A 23,451-nucleotide genomic window follows, 5' to 3' on the forward strand; every position below is an offset into this window, starting at 1 on the left:
CAGATTATGTAAGTGTAAAGTAGGACTAAAAAAATTAGTTTCGTTGGCAATAATCCTTCTTAGTTGATCAGGATATCACAGTTAGGGGATTGAAAGTGCGGGGCTGCCCTAAGGACTCTAGGAATAACTATTTGTACTGCAACAGTTTTTATACTGCAGTTTGTTTTCCTTCTTTGGCAGTAACCCTACCAGGTTACGGAGTAACTCTACTCAACTATTTACATGTTTTATGCATTTGAATTGATTTGACGAGAAACATTAAGATGACAATCTAATTAACCACTTAAATCTGCCAAATTATTAGTGAATTTACTAAAATATTTTAGATTAGACTGATCTTTGTTAAGAAATTGTTTTCTAAGAGCCTGATTAATTCCAAATCAAATCATAATATGAAACGATAATTTACAACAAGATATACAGAACAATCTTGTGCTGTTATAGAGATTAAAGCGCACGGTGAGAATGGAAATTCTATTGTGTAATTGGTGAAGATGCTGATTATTGGTCCATGACCAGATAATATTTTCGTTAAAGTATGATTTATTGTGGTATTTCCACCAAGAAGAATGTTTTTTTTTTTTTTACTATCCCATTTGTGAATTGTACACCTGACGGATTCCTTATTTATGCAAACTATTTTCTTAAAAATGTTTGCAGCGTTCTCAGTTGTAGGTAATATTGGTAAGGGTTTGCTCTTCTGATGTCTCATCTTGTCCTTAAGGCACAGCCTTAAATTTTCACTTTTACTCAATTAAAGAAAAATATTCTCATCTTTTAATTCTATAAATTTTGTTTGACTTATGTTCTCTGATAAATAAGTGTGTGGTTATTGCGTTTCTTTGTGGAGTTCATAAGTACGAGGTCTCTAAATTAATAATGAGACTGATTTTTTAAAAATGTTTTATTCAAAAGGAATTACAATTCTATATTTTTACCTTCAAAATAACTTCCTTCTAAAGCCACACAGCGCTGGAGACACTCCAGACACTCTAGCAGTGCTCGAACTCCGATACTGGAATAGCCTTCAGCTGGTCGGTTATAGCCGTTTGAATGTTTTCGACAGTCCCAAAATGAGTTCCCTTGAGGTGATTTTTCAACTTCGGGCAGAGAAAAAAGTCACAAGACTCAAGTCAGGCGAATAAGGAGGCTGAAGAGCCACAGGAATGTTTTTACTGGCCAAAAGCTCGTTTATTGAAATTGAAAAAAAGCAAGGATGGCGAAGTCGAAGATCAAATGCATGCTGATTTGTTTTTTCGATATCCAACGGAATCGTCCACAAAGAGTTTCTACCTCAAGGTCAAACGCGGTCAATCAACACTTTTACCGAGAGGTTCTTGAAAAACTTCAAAAAAAAGGTTCATTCGTGTGAGACCAAACATCAAGAAAGAACAAGTGGGTGTTGCATCACGATAATGCTCCTTGTGTCACACAGCAATTTCAATAAACCAGAGTTTTTGGCCAGTAAAAACATTCCTGTGGCTTCTCAGCCTCCTTATTCGCCTGACTTCGGGTCCTTGTGACTTTTTTCTCTTCCCGAAATTGAAAAATCACCTCAAGGGAACACATTTTGGGACAGTCGAAAACATTCAAACGGCTGTAACCGAGACCAGCTGAAGGCTATTCCAGTATCGGAGTACGAGCACTGCTATGAGGAGTGGAAGAAACGTCTCCAGCGCTGTGTGGCTTCAGAAGGAAGTTATTTTGAAGGTGCACAATATAGAATTGTAATTCTTTTTGAATAAAAAAATTCAGTCTCATTACTTAATTTACAGACCTCGTACCTAACTGTTCGTATAAAATGAAAATATTTTACATATCTATTTGTAGTTAGTTTCTGCTATACATTGCTTTTTTAGAATTTGCTGCCAGATTATTATTAGTGCAATTCTCATGCAGCCTATATTTCGGCCTGTGAATTCTATCGGTTTTTGGTAGATTGTGAAACGAAAAGCACTTCCAATTATTAGCCGTTTTATTACCATCTACATGAAATGTGGTTTATTCTGAGTATCATTTTGTTTCCATGGATTTTATGCATTTTACTAGGATGTGTTGCCACTATTTATAGTGTACTCTACTACCAATAACTTGTTAATTTTACTGTATCGAAATCAGTTTGTATTTTTCTTGGTATCGCTTTCATAGTTCCTTGCTTGTGAGAGCCATTAATGGCCAGCAGATCTAAACTAAATATTGTTTATCTAAAATTAAATTGGTCGTTGTATTTTCAAAAAAAGATTTAAAAAATAATTGAACGACATACTTGTTTGCCTAAAGATTGTAGCTCAAATAATGATAAATTACCAAAAAAATATAATCTATACTTGCTGAAGAAAACTTTAGACTTTTAGAATCTTTTTAAAAGGACAAACCCTCTCTACTTATTTATTGAATCCTTTATTATAACCGAGAATAGAGTATTGTTATTCAAAAAAATAAAAATAAATTAGGACAACTGTCCCAAAAAATAGACAGGTGTTCTTCAACTGTTTTTTTTATTTTATTTCCTTTTTCAAGTATTTTCTTCCTCTGTTTTTTTTTTAAAAAAAAAGAGGAATATGTTATTTATTCCTTCTCTTATTATTGTATAGTAAACAGCAGGCGGTTTTTCCCTCTTGTTTAGAAAATAATGAAGAGTGATTTGCATAATTCAACCGCTAGAGTGCTGCACCTAAACTCATCTTAATTTTTTTTTTGTAGTTCTTTTTTATTTTATTTTATTTTTTGCTTGAAACTCTTAAATTCTTTTAGTGGAGTATTAAAGTATAATAAAAACTACAAAATGGTGTGAAACTTATTATTCAAGATCAAGAAACAGTCAATGAACTTAATAAAAATGTCAGTTAAAAAAAAAATAATTAAAGAACTACTGTATTTAAATCGGCTTAAAATTCCGAGCAATTGAAGATTTTTGTTTGAATAAACAAAATGCATTTCTAACTTACAAGTAAATTACATGCGTCACAATACTCTTCAGCCAAGGTACACGTTTGCTTGGCTCCCAAGTCAATACCTCCAATATCATTTCACAGGAGATCGGCAAAAGAATAACGATAGCTAACAGATGCTATTTTTGATCTGATCCGATATATGAAGAGCAGCCTGATCTCTAGGAACACGAATTTTGAGGCTATTATAAAACATTGATTCGCCCCAGTTTTTGACGTACGCTTCTCTCAGACATGGGCAATTCCCAGAGTCGATGAGGAGGACAGGCTTCTGATCTTTGGAAGCAAAAATCCTTCGAAGGATTTTCGGTCCTGTGAATGAGGGAGATGTGTGGAGAAGGAGAGATGAAATAGGGAGCTATATCAACGGTTTTCGGAGAGGTGGATGTGGTACGCGTGTGATAAGGTTGGGAAGACTGAGCTGGGCGAGAATGGATCGATTCCCAGGAAGATCGCTCGAGATGGAGATAGGCGGGGAAAGAGAGGAGTAAAGTAAAGTAAAGTAATCGCCTATTTTTTTAGGCGAGGCTTAACGTCCAACAACCATTTGCTAGGTGTCGTGGACGGAGGCGACTAGCAAACGTACTTTACTATTTCTCATTTAACCATTAAATAAAATCCAAGGCCAAGGCGGGGAATCGAACCCAGTACCATAATGTATATTAGCTTTGCAGGTCTCTGTTTAGAGGGTCCGATATGTTCACGTACACCTTTATATGATGTCCTAAATGGACGGATACTTTGAAACGTTGTTATTCATTTGTACTTCGTAAGAAGCAAAAACTAAATAATTCGTAATTATAGTGAAAGAGAGGAGTAGGCAGACCAAAGTTGTGATGGTAGGATGGTGTCATCAGTGATGCAAGAAACCTGCTAAAGGTGAGAAATTGGAAATAAGCGGCTGCAAATGACCGGGAACTATGGAATAGACTCATTGGACCCACCAAGGGTTGTAACGCCAATTAGATAGATACAATACTCTTCAGCATACATAATTGTTGTAGATCACGAGGCCATCTTCTCTTCAATCTTCTTGGAGGATTTACTGGAGATATAACTTTTTTTATAGCACTTTTTTGTTAACATATAACGGGTGATAGGCAGATATATGAGCTAATTTAATTATTTTTAATCTGTGAACTAAAATGACTCATTAACAGTAGCAATAACAATTTAAAAAAAAGAACTTCATTTACAGTCTTTACAGTCCTTTGTCTTTGAAACCATTAAAAGGTTTCAATTTCTAGATATCTTTTGAAATATTTGTAAATGCACGTATTTGGGCCATACATAATTGCAAGAAGCACAATTAAATCAAACCAAATAATGGGTCAAATAAAACAAAAAAAGTTAAAAAGCGAAATGACTCTAAAATTAAAATTACTTAAGCTTGAAACACAACTCAAAATCTTGTAATTCCAAATTTTTCCATTTCTTACTGTTGTCGACCGATCACAACCTGTCCAACCGAACCTCTTCTTCTTTTTTCTGGAATCTCTTAGACTTAGACCATACAGAACTGCACCATAGCTCATCCTTTTTCCTTTCATATATGGTGCCAACTTCTTCCACTTAATTCTCTGTGCTTCTACATCTGCAGCGTTACCTGACCTCTTCCGCACTTTGGCCATAGCTTTTTTGTATTCCACGCTTGCTTGGGTTTTGTTCCCAACATACTTCGCAGTCTATTAGAGAGAGATAATTGATGAGAGCCCAGTTTTGATTTCCATGCACAAATAGGGAATAAAAATATTCTGCTTTTTTACTGTATTCCTCTCCTTAATGCCCATTCCCAATGGGAACTAAGGATCCCTATGAGCGAGCTATCTCTATTCAACAACACCTTACAGGTTACCGATGTTACATTATTCCATCAATCTTTTTTCCATCAAGTTCGTTGTATAGAGAATTTAACTTTTTCAGTTCATCTTTATTAAAATTATTTTTTAGAAGATAATTTTATGAGAATGATTGCAGCATTGTGTGCGCAATACTTTGAAGACCTTACTCCTAAACAGATGTTTGATTGGACTATATATTTACGGTTGAATTGGTCAGCCTTCTACAAGATTAGTGATGTAAAAAGAAGATTTTTTACTCTTGTATTAGTAAAAAACAAGAACATTTTTACGTCTTTAGTTAGTTATGGCGGAAATTTCGGTTTGTAAATTGGATGCTGTTTGTATGTACTGCATATGTTGGAACATGATTTTTATGAAAAGATCTCGTTTTCCTGTTTTGTTTTGTTCCTTTGTTCGTTATTTATTACTTTCAATTTAAGAGCCCAACTGGACTTAAATAAGGTTCCACCTTTTTTCAGTTGGCTTTGAAACATATGGTCATTGTAATGGGGGTTTTGTTGTGGTTCTGCGAGGCGTAAGTAAACCATCTTGGCCAGGGACTTCCGGTAAGAGTCTTGTTCATTTAACATTGCAAAAGAGAACGTAATATTTTTACAACATAAAGGGAAGTAATAGTAAACGTAACTTATGTTAGTTACTTCCTCTGACTATTCCATTAAGTAGTATTGCGATCAGATCTAATTTTTATGAATTAAGTTTTCACAGGAAGCTTTTCGTGTTATGGTCTTCTAAGACCGGAAGAAGAGATTTTTTTTTAAGAAAAATAAACAAAACAAAGCATCCCCAAAAACTAAAACGGTTGCAGGAAACTGAAACCCAATATTTCGCTAGGGTCCCACTTAGAAGACGCTCCTGTAACTTACCGGTCAAAATCCTGGAAATACTAGTTAAATTCCTGTTTTTTTTTTGTTTTTTTTAAATAGTCCTAAAAAAAAAAACGTGTAGCTCTGATGAACTTTGAATGATTCAACGAAAAGATTCAGATGTGACTCAGCGTGCAAAGTTGTAATTTTGCCCCTTCCCTAACCTTGATGCTTGGTATTTATTTACAAAGGTTTCTTTGCCAGTATCCAGTTAAAAGTGTGTCACTGAACACCCACAATCCCTCAAATTCCTAAAGGATTCTCACCAGTCTGGTTTAAATGGTCACAAACTGAGATAACCATCTCAGTTTTTTTGGTCTCTTTGGTTTTGGTTATTCAGTTACTAGGCGTTATCCAGAATGTTTGTTACATCTTCAGCGTTATAAAACAGATTATCTTCATTTTTATGATTCTTAGATATTTCCATATAAGTAAGTTGAGAATGAATGCTTATAACGCTTCATACTTGTCCAGATAAAGAGGAATTATCTATCATGGTGGTCTCTATTTTATTTTGATTCTAATATTAATTTGCTCATTCATTTAAATCAGCCGATTTATAGTAAGTGCCTTCTTTATATTTAAATCGATCTTTTTTTTTTTTTTTTACCTCAGACTTTTATTAGAAAATTTATTACAGCTGATCTATTACCACAACCTAACACTTGTAACCTTTTAAAGGTTTTTTATTTTTTCTACTTATTTTTTTCCGCAACTCAGAAAAGCAAATTGCAATCGTAACATTGAATGTAAGGCTTCTTCGGAAAATTTTGGCCTCTCATTGGATCAGCTTTCTTCTTTGGACTTTTCCTGACAATCCGAATCGTCGATTGATTGAGTGCGTTAGCCTCGCAATTTTACTCGGCGATGAAAGAAACTCCCGTCTTAACAGCCTCCCATTGGTAGGGACTGAATCAATGAGAATACATAGTTTCATCTGCCTACCAATTATCTTTTTTTTTCTTTAAATATTATTTAAATAATACACGTACAGAAGACTGGACCCCATTTCCGGTCATAACGGACCTCACTAAACGGAGATTTCCGGTAAATACTTTAAATACAAAAAAAATTGTATGCTGATCGCATTTCATTACTTCTTTTAATGAAACAGTGATTTCTTTCCGCCTGCTTGGATTACGAGGATTACATACGTACGAGTACATAGGTACGATATACCGTACAAAATGGCCCTTTAAACGTAGAACCTTATCAAAATAGATAGATAGATTAAACTAGGGCGGCCTTAAGGCCTACGACACTGTGACCGCTTTGGATCTATTTGGGGCTCCCACCACTCTAGAGTTCACCCTCCAGACCTGTCCTTTTAATCAGACTCTTGATGCTGGAGAGCGACTCCTGGGTAAAGCTCACCAGGCCTTGGTTTTTTTCCTCCCCCGAGAAGTAACATCCTTAGCCACACGAGTCCCTCACACTGACGCAACACGTGCAATGCCTTCTCCTCCTCCTCCTCCTGACAGAACCTACAAAGGTAATCATCTGCCAGGTCCATGCGAAGCATGTGTTTCCTGAGCCTGCAGTGGCCTGCAGTTAATAGGCCCACAATTATCCTTATAATCCCCACACGGCCTTGCCGGATTAATTCTGCAGTCAGCAGCCTTGGCGAATTGCCTTCTTTAATGAACTCCTTCGCCGCTGTCTCTGCCCAGTGGTGGCAAGCACCTTGGATTAGGGGGGGTGTTTTCCAGAGCTGACCCCAGGGGACACCACCCTGGATGACGAGTGACTTCCACCAGATTAGGGGGATTTTTATCGACATCCATGTCTAGATCCGCCGAGTTTAGTTATCCAGCAGGGGCCACCTCTTGCAGGATGTACGCGTATCAATTGATGCTACGCTCGGACGGTCTTGGTGAGTAGAAGGTGAAGCCTTAACTATTCACCCTGGCGGAGCCCCCTGAGCTTCCCCCTTGACCACTATCAAAATAGATTGATAATAATAATTCTAAAAAAAGATAACAGTTTTCAAGTTAAACAATGAAAGATTTTTTTAATATTTTATATGAGTCATTGTCAACACTAATTCACCTTGACCAAATTTCGAGTTTATTTATTTTTCTATAATTTTTACCATCTTATTTTTTGGAAGTCTAATAGTTAGTGATGTTTTCTACGTTGGTAAAATGAGTAGGTAAACCTCATAAACCACAATAAATTAATAACAATAATAATATATTATGTTTTCATGCTACAAATATACAGCTGTTTTATTTATAATCTTTTTTTATTGGGTCACCATATTGATGTAACGTATTTTAAATTTGAAGTGAATTCTTATAAATTTTATATTCATCTGTGTGCCAGTTGTAAATTATGGTGTGTTTGGTTGTTTATGGTTTGATATTCTATTATATTTCTGTATTTGCTTCGTAGTTTATTGTTGTTTTTATTTCTCTATTGTTAACCTATATTTTTATTTCTACTTGGGTCGTTTCTGTTTTCTATGTAAATAAAATCACGTATGATGAAGGTTGATGGTTATCTGCTATAAATATCAGATTAAAGATTTTTTTTTATTGTACATGGAGTCTATGCGTTTACATTTAATTAAAAATAAAAATAAAATAATACTCTCCTAGTTGCCTTAATAAGGCGCCACAGTAGCCGAGCGGTTAGAGGCGAGACCTGCGAAGCTAATATGTATTGTGGTACTGGGTTCGATTCCCGGTCTTAGGCCTTGGATTTTATTTAATGATTAATAAAAGAAATTTATAGTTAAGTATGTTTGCTAGTCGCCTCCGTCAAAGACACCTAATTGGTAGTTGGACGTTAAGCCCGCCTGAAAAAATAGGCGATTACTTTACTTTACTTTACTTTACTTTAGTTGCCTTAATAAACTTTTAAGCCCATACTGATTATGTTCAGTGAATTCTTGCAAAGTTTCTAAGTATGACTGGATCGGAAGAACAGAATCATCAACAAACGCTATAACTATATAATTAGAGCGGAAGTATTGAAATCATCACATGTTTTCGTCACTGTACCCTGCGATAACTGCAGTTTTTGTTGTAAACAAAAAAAAAATCATACACGTTTTTAGCAGCAAAATGTTGAATTGTTCACAAAAAAACGTGATCAAATTGACACGTGACTAAGCCTAACACGTTTTCGATTTAATTTATTGATTTTTCAGAGTATATTTGTCATTTTCGGTGAAAGTGGAGTACAGAAATCTCACGCATTAGTATGCACTATTTTGAAAGCAACTGAATCCCCAATGCGGAGATTCTGGATTCGAATCCAGCTGCTGGCCCTTAGATAGTCTCTTCCTTAGGAGCTTCTTATAGTTAACTGTTAGGTGATGACTAGTGTTGTCTGTAACGAGAGAACAGTATGAACTAATTTAAAACGTTTTTATTACAAAAATAAATGAAAAATGCCTAAAATAACTGCATACAAGAATAATAATAATAATAATTCATTGTAACATTTAATAATAATAATGTTTGCATTGTTCCAGGCAGTGCGGGAGTGTAAAACTTCCGGGAGTGGTTTTTCTGGTGGAAGTGTTATCACCTTTAATTTTTTTAAAATGAAGAATTGATTTTTTTTTAACCAGTGCGTACAAAACACAAGTAATTCGGCTATTCCAAATTCCGTTTTAAAGTAATGCGTTAAAGTCATTTTGTTGCGTACTAAATGTCTTTAAACTGTGTCCAGTGTCCGGTGTGTGAGGATAATGCCGGAGAAGAAGAGATCGATAGAATTGTAGCCGCAGATGTTCACATTTTACCGGGCAGTGCGGGAGTGTTAAACTTCCGGGAGTGTTTTTTGTGGCGGAAGTGTTATCCCTTTTAATTTTTTTCAAAAACAAAGAATTTATTTTAAATAGTGCGTATAAAAACACAAATAATTCGGCTATTCCAAATTCCGTTTTAAAGTAATGCGTTAAAGTCCTTTTTGTTGCGTTCTAAATATCTTTAAACTGTGTCCAGTGTCCAGTGCGCGAGGATGATGCAGGAGAAGAAGACATCGATGGATATGTAACCGCAAGAGTTTGGTACATATCCCGACCGACAGCTAAACAGGTAGGACGAGGAATTAATGTGTGGTCCATATTAAATATCCAGCTTCCGAACCATGCCAATCGTTCTCTCTTCTCTCCAATACCTTTCTTGGGTTTTTTAACCAATAGTAACTAATAATTATGATTCCATCTTATTTTTTTGCATGATTTAATTATTTTGCATGATATATTGTGTGTACATGGAATTATAATTATTGATTAATATGGCCACCATTAATATCCTTCTTCGGAACTTCTAGTCCAAGTAGAGGAGTGTCGGTAAGTCCTCACAGCTTTACATAACTTTATTTAATATATATTTATGTAATTATTGTGTTTCTTTACTAATTGTTTTGAAAATCGCCTCTCGAAACTTTCTTGATGGTTCTCAGCACCCCAGCGGGTATCTCAGCCTAACACAATTTTACAGAGTCCTCTAGCACACATAATCTTATCGGGGAGCCATACACTCTCTAAACAAATCTCTCTCAACTACCGATCTTTATCCACATCGTATTCTTCGGTCTTCGGTATCGTCCTACTGCCTCATTTCCTAAAAGCCCGTCTCACTTTGTTTTTTCAGGTAGTAGATAGTAGCCTGCTGATGAAGAAGATGCTCAAATCGGAACCACTGTTCTTTTTTTTCAGCATCTTTTTTTCTTTAATTTTCTAAATCTTGGTTTTTTTTTTTTCTTCAGACCTTTCAGTACGATGTACAAACCTACCACTAACTAATCATTGAGAAGGAACACTGAACGCCAGGCGGCAAGAATTTCAGTTCTTTGAAGATAACCAATTTTGCTTCAACACCAATTGGCAGAATTACTTTATTAGGTACTTAGAAATTTTTAAACTTGGAATGTCCTTAACCCTGTAGTCTTACATATGTCAGCTTTGATTTTATCCTTTGTAGCACGCATGTTTATTGTATCCCAGCCTAAACATTACTTCTTTTAATTTAAGAATTGCCGACTACGACTCGTATTTATCTATTAAGTCTTCTATTCTTTGAATAGGCTTGCATAGTTCTTCCACCATCACTCCAGACGAATAACCAGCTGTCTTATTTCATCTTTCTTTTCGCCCATTTTCTATTTGGGGGAATTAGAATTCCAGTGCAGGGGGCAACAATATACATAAAACCCTCCTGACGTAAAACATAAATATAAGATTTAGTTCGTAAAATTACCCATAGGCCCAATATTACTACGTCACACAAAAAAAAACACGTGTTTAATTTATGATTGGCTTCCCACTTATAAATTTCCCAATTGACTTTCATTAACAAGGCTACAGATCGTTAAATGCTCGTTCTTCTTCTATAAATATTTGAATGTAATTAATGTTGCTTCTTCACTACTTAATAATTGTCTAAATTTAACTGCACCTTGAATAAAGATGCATTAATTAGATTATTAAACAGAGACTATGATAGAATTACTTTTAATAACACTTCTTTTGGATACCGCAATAGATAAACACCAATCTCTGTAAACGTGTAATTTTTTTGTAAAAATAATTTTTATTATTGAATAATTTTTGCCTGACATTAAAACCTACGTCAGAAAATATTAGCTCATAAATAATTCATGACGTAATTAATAATTCACGCTATTAAAATAAATATATATTTATGTTTAAATAAGCTTTCGTGACATTTGAAAAATTAAACTGTCTTTCAAATTAGCGGCGTCTCAAGGTATTTCTTCGATTTTTCTTCAATCCTTGGTTAGAGTTTCGATTAAAGAATCAGTCACTAAAAAAAAGATGAACAGTACTCTACCATTAATACGGAAGTAAAATTTCAAATTTTTGAAGGAAGTGAAGAACACAGTCTAGCGACGTAGAAAGAACCCTGGTTTAAGTTAAACTGACTAAGATGAGCAGGCCCCCATCTTGGCGAGGCTGAGTAATTCTACTGCAGTATAGAAAAACCCGGAACCCAGAAGTTAAGCGGAAGTACTATTTTACGAACCCAGTGTTTTGGGTTTTTAGCTCCTCCGATATGTTAGTGTCTGTCGTCCCAATTTCTAGCGGTCGCCATCCAGTTACTCACTCCAAAGGATTATTCCAGCTCAATCCTGGGCTCAATTTCGTCATGCCAACTTAGCAACCTGGGTCTCCGAACCTTCTCGGTTTTTCAATACTGTAGTAGAATTACTCAGCCTCGGCTAGATAGGGGTCTGCTCATCTTAGTCAGTCAGTTTAAAACTTAAACCAGGGTTCTTTCTATGTCGCTAGATTTTGTTATTCACGTACTGGGCCATTGATTTTGTGTTGCTGATTGCTCTTAAAAAAAAAAAAAAGTCTACAATAGGTATTCGTCTGTTTTTTGAGATGAATGGTGTTTTTTTTTTAAAGCGATTTTTATATTTTCACGTAAATTTCTTTAAGTAAGTGAAAATTGTGTGGATTTTCTTAAATTTTCCCATGATTTTACTTCTCTTAATTCGTTTAGTTAGTCGATTTAGAGTTTTAATTGAATATGTGAATCACGTAGTAATATTTAGAAATTCGAAGGAAACGTTGAGAAAGTTTTGGGCGCAACCATTCGCATCACCATTTTTTCCAAATTCAACGAGAACTTCCGGTGGAACCGAAATCTCTCCCCCCCCCCAAAAATTGTATCTGTTCACAACGAGTTAAAGAAACTAAAAAAAAAAGTTGAATTTCCCAAAAGATTGTCAAGTGAGAGGGTTCAACATTGTTGAACAATAGCGAACATTGTATTGTGTGACTTCCAATACCTCCTATATTGCGTACGTACAATTGTGAAGCCAGGCTTGCCAATCCTATTTTCAACTCACCACTTTGTCGTAAACAGAAGAATTAAGGTTTTTTCTTTCTTTCTTTCTTTTCTGTCTCACTCACTCACTCACTATCTCTGTCTCACTCTTTTGTCCCTCCTTTCTTTTCTAAACTTAGTATAAGTCCCGTTAGAATTACATGGGAGGGCCTCTCCCCCCACCCCTCTAGCACCCTGCCTGCCGTAAATAGTTACGCCAATGACATCAACCTTTGGCACACTCACTAATGCTGATCATTATATATAGGTATGTATGTACTCTCACCTAGTATACCTGCACTCGGAACAGACAAACATACGCGCACTTAGACCGCAAACAACAGAATACATTTTTTATGTATGTATATGTATATACCATTACATTAACATACTATTTATAATAATAATAATAATAATAATAATAATAATAATTTTATTTGTATTTGGGAAGACCCATACAAAATGGAGTTTGGTTCTCCTCAATAAAACAATACAATTAGAGTGTATAATCTGACAGAGAGAGAGAGATAGAGAAAAAGAAGAAAAAACAAACAAAACACAAAAAATAATAATACAATAATAATACAAAAAGTAAAAGATAAAAAACATCAAAAAGGAAAATAAAAGAAATATAAATCTTCCAACAAGACAACATTAACTAAAATAATATGAAACAAACAGTTTATATAAACCAATAATAAATAAAAAATTACCCTTGTTTAAACTTTTGTAAATAATTACTTATAACTAATAATAACAGTAATAATAATAAAAAACAGCTCACAAATTATCAGAAAAATCTTTGAACTTCAAAGCTGAAGTCACAAAATAAAATAAATTATCCATTTGTTTTAAATCATTTATAACAAGTAAATTTTGTAAATTTTCTTCTTTTTCCAAATTAGATTTCAAATATGTGTCTAAATACTTTTTTCTTATGTTTTTAAATGTAGGGCAGACTAATAGAAAATTACTTACTATTTATAAACAACACACTACAAACATACATTCCCACTGTATTAGAAAAATGTTTATATATTTTATGCACTCTGTATGCAGCTTTTAAAATTAGTAATTACACGAAATCAGAACAGCTGATTAAAGAGAAAATAAATCTGGCGGGAACACGCGCACTTCTTTCTCTTACTGCGAATCTTAAACAGCTGATCTACAGGAACCTTTTTTTAAATATTTATTTCATAAATTAATTAACTCAAAAACTTTGATTTGAATAATTTTAATAAACGGCAGCTTCCTCTCATCTACACAAACTAGAACCCTGGGCCCAAAAAGTGGAGAGTCAAATTCAATACTCAAAAGTGCGAACAGATAACTTTTACTCTGCATCTTGTAATTCTTGTCCCTCTATAAGTTTTAACTTAATTCCTCTTCCTTCTGCTAATTTAGTTCGCTACCTTGGGATGTACATCGACAAAAGATTAACGTGGAATCCGCACACTAAACTGAAAAGACTTGAACTCAACCGACGAAACAAATTACTAAGACAATCTAAGCTGCCACTGGAACATAAAAGACTAATATTGTACAACAACTTACTCAAACCGATCTGGACTTACGGACTCGAACTGTGGGATTCAGCCAAACTTTCTAATTCACAAAAGATCCAGGTCCTTCCAATCCAAAATACTCCCGTCAGATTACGAATTCTCCAATTTATGTCTCTAACTCCACCCTCCATAACGACCTCAAAATCTCATACGTAACTGACGAATCTAAATCTAAATATTGAAAATTCTTTGACTCTCTTCCACTCTGTACCAATCCTCTTGTTCCTAAAACGATTCCAGATCGTCCTCCACGACGATTGAAACGCTGTTGGCCTCGTGACCAGCTGCAGTAGTGCAAGAAACTCTAGCGAGAGTGTTGCCGGAGGGCAGCTTCTCTCCTCAAGCTGATCCTGTCATGAAGTGTTCCTTTATCGTGTTCACTCATTACATTTTATTCTTTGTAGATTGTGAATAGCAAATAAATTAAAAAAAAATAAAAGAACGACAATTTGTTTTTCAAGAATTCTAAAGTCGAACGGACGGCGGGTAGGTTTCTCATATATACTTCCGGTATTGAATTGAATTTCTCAAAATTTGACCTAATGGTGAAAGGCTTTCTTTTGACGAAACTCCTGCCATTCATTTCTTTTTCGTTCAGCCTTGGTCATTATTAATTATAAAACAAAGGCAAACATTTTATACAGTTTTGACATTCGCGTCAAAATCATTTTAAAAGATTAAGAAAAACCGGAAGAATGAAATTACTAAAACGTCACGATTATTGATCAACGTGATTAGTTTTTAAGTAGCTTTTGAAAAAAGCTTTCTGACAACTTTGTAAACTTATCCCCTGCTTGTTTCCTTTGTAAAATACTTGACCTGTACTTCTAAAATAATAAGTACCTCATTCTTTTTTTTAAAGAAATAACCAAGTCAACAAACTGATGAAGTTAAGAATTCTTGTTTTTCTTCTTCTTTTTTTATTCTTCTAGCGTTTCTTCTTAAGACTATTGTCCTCATTTTCGTTGTGTTCAGGCTGTTAAAGAAGAGATTTGAACATTGACCGTCGGACGACTAATTAGTTATACACAGAACGTATTACACTTGTTGGTTCAATGGGAGAGGGGGGCTTCTCTTTGTCTGACAGTATATTTTAAGAAAATAAATAATGTTCAATATGTTAAGAAAAACAATTCACTGAAAAAAAAACAGCTCATTGGGTGAGAGAGGCCATTAAAGATTTCTTCTAAATTCTCATTTTAAGTATATTGTACGATCTTATTATGGTACAAAATTATGAACATGAAATATACGAGGTGTGGCCATTAAATAACGAGACTGATGCTGCTACAGAAGTACTATGCATGCGCCAAATCCTAACGACCGCGACAGCTGTGCAGCGTAAAGCCTTCTCTTTCGATTGCAGCGTCTCAAGTGTTTGTAGAGAAATCTGTCTGACCGGAACCGTCGTTTGTGTACTAGAGGTGTTAGTTTCGTTTTGCCGGAAAACATGATACTACGCATGTAGTAGAGCAACGAATTGTCGTGAAATTTCACATCAAAACTTGGTGAAACCGCTACTGAACTTGATCTTTTATTAAAAGAAATTTATGGCGATGAATGTTTATCATGTGCGCGGGGTTTTTAAGTGGTTCAAGCGTTTCTAAGATGGCCGAGAAGACGTCGGAGATGATGACCGCCCGGGTCGCCCTTCCACGTCCAAAACGGATGAAAATATCGATTATAATTAATCAACATTACTACCGTGAGGTGTTTGCTCAACTAAGCAATATATAAGGAAAAAACGACCCGATTTGTGGAAGAACAAATCACGGGGTTCTCCATCAAGACAGGGGCTCACACTGCATTGTCTGACAAGACGACGTTTCTAGCCAAGTACAACATCCCAGTTTTAGGCCAAACGCCTTATTCGCCTTACCTGGCCCCTCATGTGACTTTTATCTGGTCCCCCCCAAAGTCAAATCTGCATTAAAAGAAACACGATTTCAGTCCGTTGAATCTGTGAAAGAAAAAGCGGCACGCGTCATACAGGAGCTCACAGAAAAAGACTTCCAGCACTGGTTTCGAACAATAGTAAATTCGCATGGAGCGTTGTAGGGATAGGGGAGGGGTGTATATTCAAAGTGATAATAACTAAATATGTTTAAATTTAAAATAAAATGTTTTATAGCAATAGCCTCGATATTTAATAGCCACACCTCGTTTTAGTATAGTACAGTACAGTAAAAAAAGTCCGAGTTATAAGAAAATGACGCGGCTGGAAAGACTAAATTTCAGCTTTTCACGATTTTCCCAATAAAGGCTGTAGATTTCTCTTTGAACATGGTATTTTGAAATACTTGAAAAATCGACGCCATTTCTCCAGGGTATACAGGGTGAACCAGTAAGTATTGTCCATAGGCCTACAGTGTGTAGTACATCTAAAGTGGAGTTCAATGACGTATTGGCCAACTTCATATTTTCCTCTGTTCTTGAGTGACGTCACTTTAAAGATTTTTTTTAAAAATCATTACTTTTTTCCAATAAAAATGTTATTACTCAGAAAGTTTTAGTCCGAATTCGATTCTGATGACACGGTTAGAAAGACAGATAAATTTTCTAAAAATTGATACCATTTCGAAGCATAAGTTATTCTCCAAACAGCCTCAATCTTCCTCCGGATGCTGGAAAAATAATAGTAATCGAAATTTTTAAGAAAACTCATTAGGCCCTTACGGGGATCATTATCAGACCTAGGTGCTGGCACTTTTTATAAAAGTTTCCTTGTTTAATGGGCTTTCAAACGGTATATCATTTTCCAGGATTCCTTTTATGTTCGTATGAGAAATTACTTTTGTTTTACAAGAAAACGTGTTCACGAGCACTCAACAGTGTTATGGTACGACAGAAAATTTTGAAACCAAGATAACAGATAAGTGAAGTTTATTTGTAAGGCACCTAGTTGTACTGGTTAATACCTAATTCAGATACAACGATTAGAGGGTTCAAAGGGTGGTTAAGGCTTTTTTACATTTTTTTTCTTTTTCAACAGAGTAGTTGTGTGTGAAATTGTAATTTGGAGTAAATACAAACTATGATTTTTTTTTATATATAAAAATGGTACTTGTTTAAAATATTTCCTAACATTTTCTCAAATATTTCAGAATTTAGATTTTTTTTTTTTTTTTTAGTGCAATTTGTAACTTTTGACTTCCTAATTTAAGGACAGTCTACATTAAAATTGACTACTGGTCCATTTAAAAGAGTTTTCAAAGAATTAAACAACTTGATAACTAACACTGTTGAGTGCTCGTGAACACGTTTTCTTGTAAAACAAACGTAATTTCTCATAAGAACTTAAAAGGAATCCTGGAAAATGATATACCGTTTGAAAGCCCATTAAACAAGGAAACTTTTATAAAAAGTGCCAGCACCTAGGTCTGATAATGATCACGTAAGGGCCGAATGAGTTTTCTTGAAAATTTCGATTACTATTATTTTTCCAGCATCCGGAGGAAGATTGAGGCTGTTTGGAGAATAACTTATGCTTCAAAATGGTATCAATTTTTAGAAAATTTATCTGTCTTTCTAACCGTGTCATCAGAATCGAATTCGGACTAAAACTTTCTGAGTAATAACATTTTTATTGGAAAAAAGTAATGATTTTAGAAAAAAACTTTAAAGTGACGTCACTCAAGAACAGAGGAAAATATGAAGTTGGCCAATACGTCATTGAACTCCACTTTAGATGTACTACACACAGTAGGCCTATGGACAATACTTACTGGTTCACCCTGTATAATTTTCCTGCTCTTCTCGGGTACGTAGGGTTACTACTCTCTTGAAAAGATCATTTTAATGAAATGTTATTTATTTCTCTCCCGTTAAGTATACAGAATGACCACACTTCCGGTATCGTGTTTTTTTTTCGGTGCCGGAAATATCCGTTTTGTGGGCCGAAAAAAAAAGCTTTTATGATCGTGTGTGAACGCCAAATTATTTTCAAATTAAAATTAATTTAACAGATGAAAAAGACAGGAAATACATCGCGTCTTTCGTAGTTGAAACATACACACGCACATACACACTTAATTGCACAATTGATTAGTGTTTTGATTCACGATTAGAGGGAATAGATTTTGTGCGTTACCATTGGAAAACAAAAAAAAAAAACGCCGAGCGTTACTGTGCTAACGGTTAATTATTAATAGTTCGTTATGCTAGGTCTAGCAATCAGAGACGGACATGTTGCAGACGGACTTGCCGTCTTAGTTAGAAACCTAGGGGAGAGGTTATCACCATCATCATCATTAGATAGACAGAGAGTTCTGCACGGCCGAGCGCACTCTCGGATGTGACTTGGTAGTTCTGTCTGTCTAGAGCCAATAACTCGTGTTATTCCTGCACGATGTACAGGAAGTCTCTTGGTGCACCTTCAACGACACCCACCCCCACTAAAAAAAAGGCAAGATTCTTGCCGAAATTGCTTTGGTCATCTTTTGCCTTTTTTCCGTGACAATGATGATGATGGGTTGAAGAAATGTAAAAGAAAAGCTCTGAAGCTAAAAAACAACAACAAAAAAAGTCACGTGATTTATGGGCTTTGATGAGTTGCAGATGAATTGTGCTCTAAAAAATCATCTGCATTGTCCTACGATGTTTGGCTTCTTCACCCTTGTAATTAGTATTTGGACAATCAGTGTTCAGCCTATCAGTGTTGAGGGACCCAGTAAGGGGGCCTATCTTTTACTACATCGGAATATTTTTTTTTTTTGTGAGGGGGCAGATTCTTGTGATAATAGTTTGATGCTATTGACAATATCGTTTTTTTTTTCTAATTCTTTTATTGGAATTTACCACTGCAACGGTTGTTGCAACGAGCAAATATGGTACCTGATAAAAAAATAAAATAAAAACAAATCTTGAGTGGAGAAGGCACCCAGTGGTGTCACTCCAGTAACGTGCTTTAACACGATAAGAGTAGATCACGAAAGGCCATCTACTCTTCAATCTCCTTAGAGGATTACCTGGTAATATTGAGGAAGATAAGTGTTCTACGTGAGAGGGTTAGGGATGAGGTGCTGTAGAGGAATGAAATTTGAGAAAACGTGTGTTAGCAAAAACCTGTAATGAAAGGGATTTTGAGATCATTATGGATAGTGAGGTTAGATACATAGAGCGGAGCGTTAAGAAGTTTTCGAAGTATTTTTGGACAGTAAAGTCTGGATGCTTAGAGAGTTTGGTACGCTTTGTCGATCCCCATACTTCGATGCCGTATGACCAAATAGGTCGCAGTAACAGTAGATATAAGAGTATTTTGTTATGTAGGTTAAGTTTCGAACGTTTGTCGAGTAGTATGGCGAGAAGTTTTGTAGTGTTGGTTAGTTTCTTGTCTTTTCAGACTAGGATGGGGATGATTCCATATCAACCGTTTGTCTAGGTACAGTCCAAGGTAGCGAACTTTGTCCACAGTTGGTATAGGGCAGGGATGGCGAACCTTTTTGAGACATGGGTCAAATTTTGTTCATTTTTTTTTTTTTTTAGTACTAGCCTTTAGGTCACTAATGCCCCCATTCGCACAAGAGTTAAGTTTAAAAATGTTAAACTGAATATTTTCAAAACTAAACATCTTTAAAATTCAGTCGGCTTAACGGGTAAAACGGGACGAAACAAGTGCTATGGAAGTCTCTCTTTTTACAAACATAACCTGAACAAAACCTTAGAAAAGTGTGTTTTATCTGAAGAAAAATCTAAATTTGTTTATTTGCTTTGGGTTGTCGATCTTTTTAACAAACAAAATATGAGTAAAATTATACATTTTATTTGATATTTTGTAAACACTTTTTGCTTTATTTCAAATACTACAAAAGCATTTGTCTTCATTTGCGTTTTAGAACTGTAATGATCACAAACTAAAGGTTATTAGATAGCATTTAAATTGTTTTTGTGTCAATGCGTGATTGAAAAAAATACAGATAGAATATAAATTATCCACCACAATTAGAAAATCTAAATCAACCCGCGTAAACAAACAAATGGTTGCCTAGCAATTGTGGGTCAGTGAAAAAGCTTGTGTCTGAACCGCGGTTCATAGGTTCGCCATCACTGGTATAGGACAATATCGTTTATCCAGAAATTTGAATTGTGTATTAAATTGACCGGATGTTGGGAGCTTTGATATATCCTGATGAACTAAAATCGTCTATTATCCTGTTTCTGGATAATTGTAAACCATTTTATCTTCCACTTCCTTTTCGGAGTACGTTGCTAATGAAAAAGTCATGAAAAATACAAGATTAATTATTTTCACCTTAAATAGCTCGCTTAAAATCATTTCTTTACGTCAGCTAGTCATTTAATGACTTCATTAAAATAAGAAAAAAAAAGGATTGCGGAGTAATTAATGCATTGACCAAAAATGACTAGCTAATAGCTAATTATTACAGCAACCAAAAATATCTCTTACGTCATTCAAAGGCTTCAAATAAATCCTTTCTTGTCTGAATTTGCATTTTATGACATCATTCGGCATGTCATTGGAACTGGGTTCTCTTTAGTTTTGGTTGTCCCACAGAATTTACAGGTGATTGTTGCTTGAGATTTAACTTAATCATTTTTTTTTTTACTAAATTTAAATTTTATTCAAACCTTCGTTAAAACAGGGACTCCCTTTTAAGTCCTGAAAGCACCCTCTCCCTATTTACCTATCTTCTGTCTCCTTGAAGACCACAGGGAAAATTAAGTAAATGCTAATTATCTAATTAATTATTTTCCCGCAGATTAATTCCCAAATTATGGGCCCAATTTGCGCTTAGTTACTATTGGTACTGATGTTTTCTCCAAATGGGAGCCATAACTTTATACAGGGTGAACCAGTAAGTATTGTCCATAGACCTACTGTGTGTAACTACATCTAAAGTGGAGTTCAATGACGTATTGGCCAACTTCATATTCTCCACTTTTACTTTAAATTTTTTTTTAAAAATCATTACTTTTTTCCAATAAAAATGTTATTACTCAGAAAGTTTTAGTCCTAATTCGATTCTGATGACACGTTTAGAAAGACAGATAAATTTTCTAAAAATTGATACCATTTTGAAGCATAAGTTATTCTCCAAAACAGCCTCTATCTTCCTCCTGGTTACTTGGGAAAAAATAAAAGTAATCGAAAATTTTTGAAGAAAACTCATTAGGCCCTTATGGGGATCATTATCAGACCTAGGTGCTGACCACTTTTTAGTAAAAGTTTCCTTGTCTAATGTGGAACTTTCTAACGCGGTATATCATTTTCCAGGATTACTTTTATCTCCGTATGAGAAATTACGTTTGTTTTTACAAGAAAACGTGCTCACGAGCACTCACGAGTGTTAGTTTATCAAGTTGTTTAATTCATTGAAAACTCTTTTTTGATGGACCAGTAGTCAAATTTTTAAAGTAGATTGTCTTAAAATAAGGAAGTCAAAAGTTACAAATTGCACTTTAAACATTTACTTCTTATCTCACTGAAATATTTGGGAAAATATTTTAAACAAGGATGAAAACTTCTTTCCTTTTTAGGTATCTGATCCTTGGAAACCTTCCAGCCGCACCTGTTCTCTCTCTGGCACTTCATCTTCTATCCTTTCATTTTATTTAGCTGGGGTATCCTGGATATTCGAAACTCTCCGGTTAGAGGAATAATCGTGAACTGTTCCACATCACATGTTTTTCTTCTTCCCTCAGCAACTTCATCCAGTATCCTAGAGTCCTGGAAATGCTCCCTTGTTTTACCCAAAGGGATTTTTATTTTTATGTCCAAAAAAAAACCTATAAATTAAGGCCAACTAACCGTTTAGTAAATAGCTCCAAGGTTGAAGAGAATATATTTGTTAAATTTAGACAAAAATCTGTGCGTCAGCGTTACCAATCAGATTTTACTTTAAGTGATTTAGGTTAATATTGCAAACAATAGTTATTTTAGTTTAAAAACTATAATTGAGAAATTAAAAAAAAAAAAAATTGACAGATTTGATCCTTTGACCTTAAAGTGATAGTAATGTTACGACTTGTAATAGTTTTCTGCTTGAAGTGTAGGCGTTAAGAGGTTAAATGTTAATTAGTAAAAGAACATAAATGAATGGTATATTGGCAAGTGTTAGTTTTTTAGATGAACTTTGCAATGCGTGCTATTTCGTATTTCGTTTTTTTTTAAGTCATTACGCTGGTTTAAAAATAGTGGGAGAGATACGTAAAAAATAATCCAATCACACCTTTGTTAGCGTCCTGGATTCCCAAGCGTAAATCCTGGGTTCAAAATCCAAGCTGCAAGCTCTTGGATTTTGTATTACCTAGGAGCTTCTTACATCTCCTCTGATTGTTAGTGTTCAATGTTTTGCCAGTAACGAGGATAACGCTAACCCACGAGCCGTCAGTACACTCTAAAATCGAAATCCGGGCTTCAAAAATCTACCGGATGTAAAAAAAAAAAAAAAAAGAGTAAAGTAACAGAAAGTAACTGCCTATTTTTTCAGGCAGGGCTTAAAGTCCAACTACCAATTAGGTGTCGCGGACGGAGGGCAGAAGCACGCACTTAACTACAAACAATTTTTTTCCATACGCGGGATTCGAACTGAGAATCTCCCACTTACAAAGCCACGCTCTTAGCTCAATACCCGCCTCATCCGCCGGATGTAATTGGCTTTTCTTCGTGAAAAAAAGCCAACAACTATATTTATTATTAATAACGTAATCTTGTTTATTTACAATCTAATAGATAAATATCTAAATTACAAAAAATTTAAATAAAGATTTAAAAAAAATAACACTAAAAAATATATGTACAACCGCGAACCAGTGATAATCAAAAAGGTACATGACCTTTTTATGTACAGTATGAGTTGATTGTCTAAACACAAAGATAAAAAAAAATCAACAAAAATGCACTTCCTTCATTAATAAAGTGATTATTTCCGTTTTATTTTCGCCAGTCTGTTTATTGTTGTATTTTAATTTACACGGATTTTCTTCTTTTTTTTTTCCTGCCGCTAAATTTGCATAATGTAATGGGTGATTTTTCCATTATTTTTGTTTTTTGTTTTGAATGTGTGTGGCCATCCTGATAATGATAATGACGGCAGTCAGCTGATTATGGTGGCAATAACTTTGAACTTAGCTTTTATACACACCTTTATCTTTTTTCTGTTAGTTTATCTGATTATCTTTTTCTTACGCTCGAAAGATCTCGAAAGATTAGCGTAGATTTTTCGAACGTTTTAACTTAGAAATATAATAAATGATACAGTCTTAGTGTTTTTAGTGTTTATAGTACAGCATGAGCTTCCGGCGCCGACCACGTCACCAAATTGGTAGTGGCACGTCACAAAATATATATTATAAATATATTAGGCGCGTCAAATCTGAAATCATTGGCGCCTGGAGCTTTTTTTCAGTGAACTGCCGAACTGTCGAAGAGAATA

This window comes from Rhodnius prolixus, unplaced genomic scaffold (genome assembly GCF_049639745.1).
Source record: "Rhodnius prolixus isolate KJV_2025 unplaced genomic scaffold, Rpr scaffold_6, whole genome shotgun sequence".
NCBI classification, from domain to species: domain Eukaryota; kingdom Metazoa; phylum Arthropoda; class Insecta; order Hemiptera; family Reduviidae; genus Rhodnius; species Rhodnius prolixus.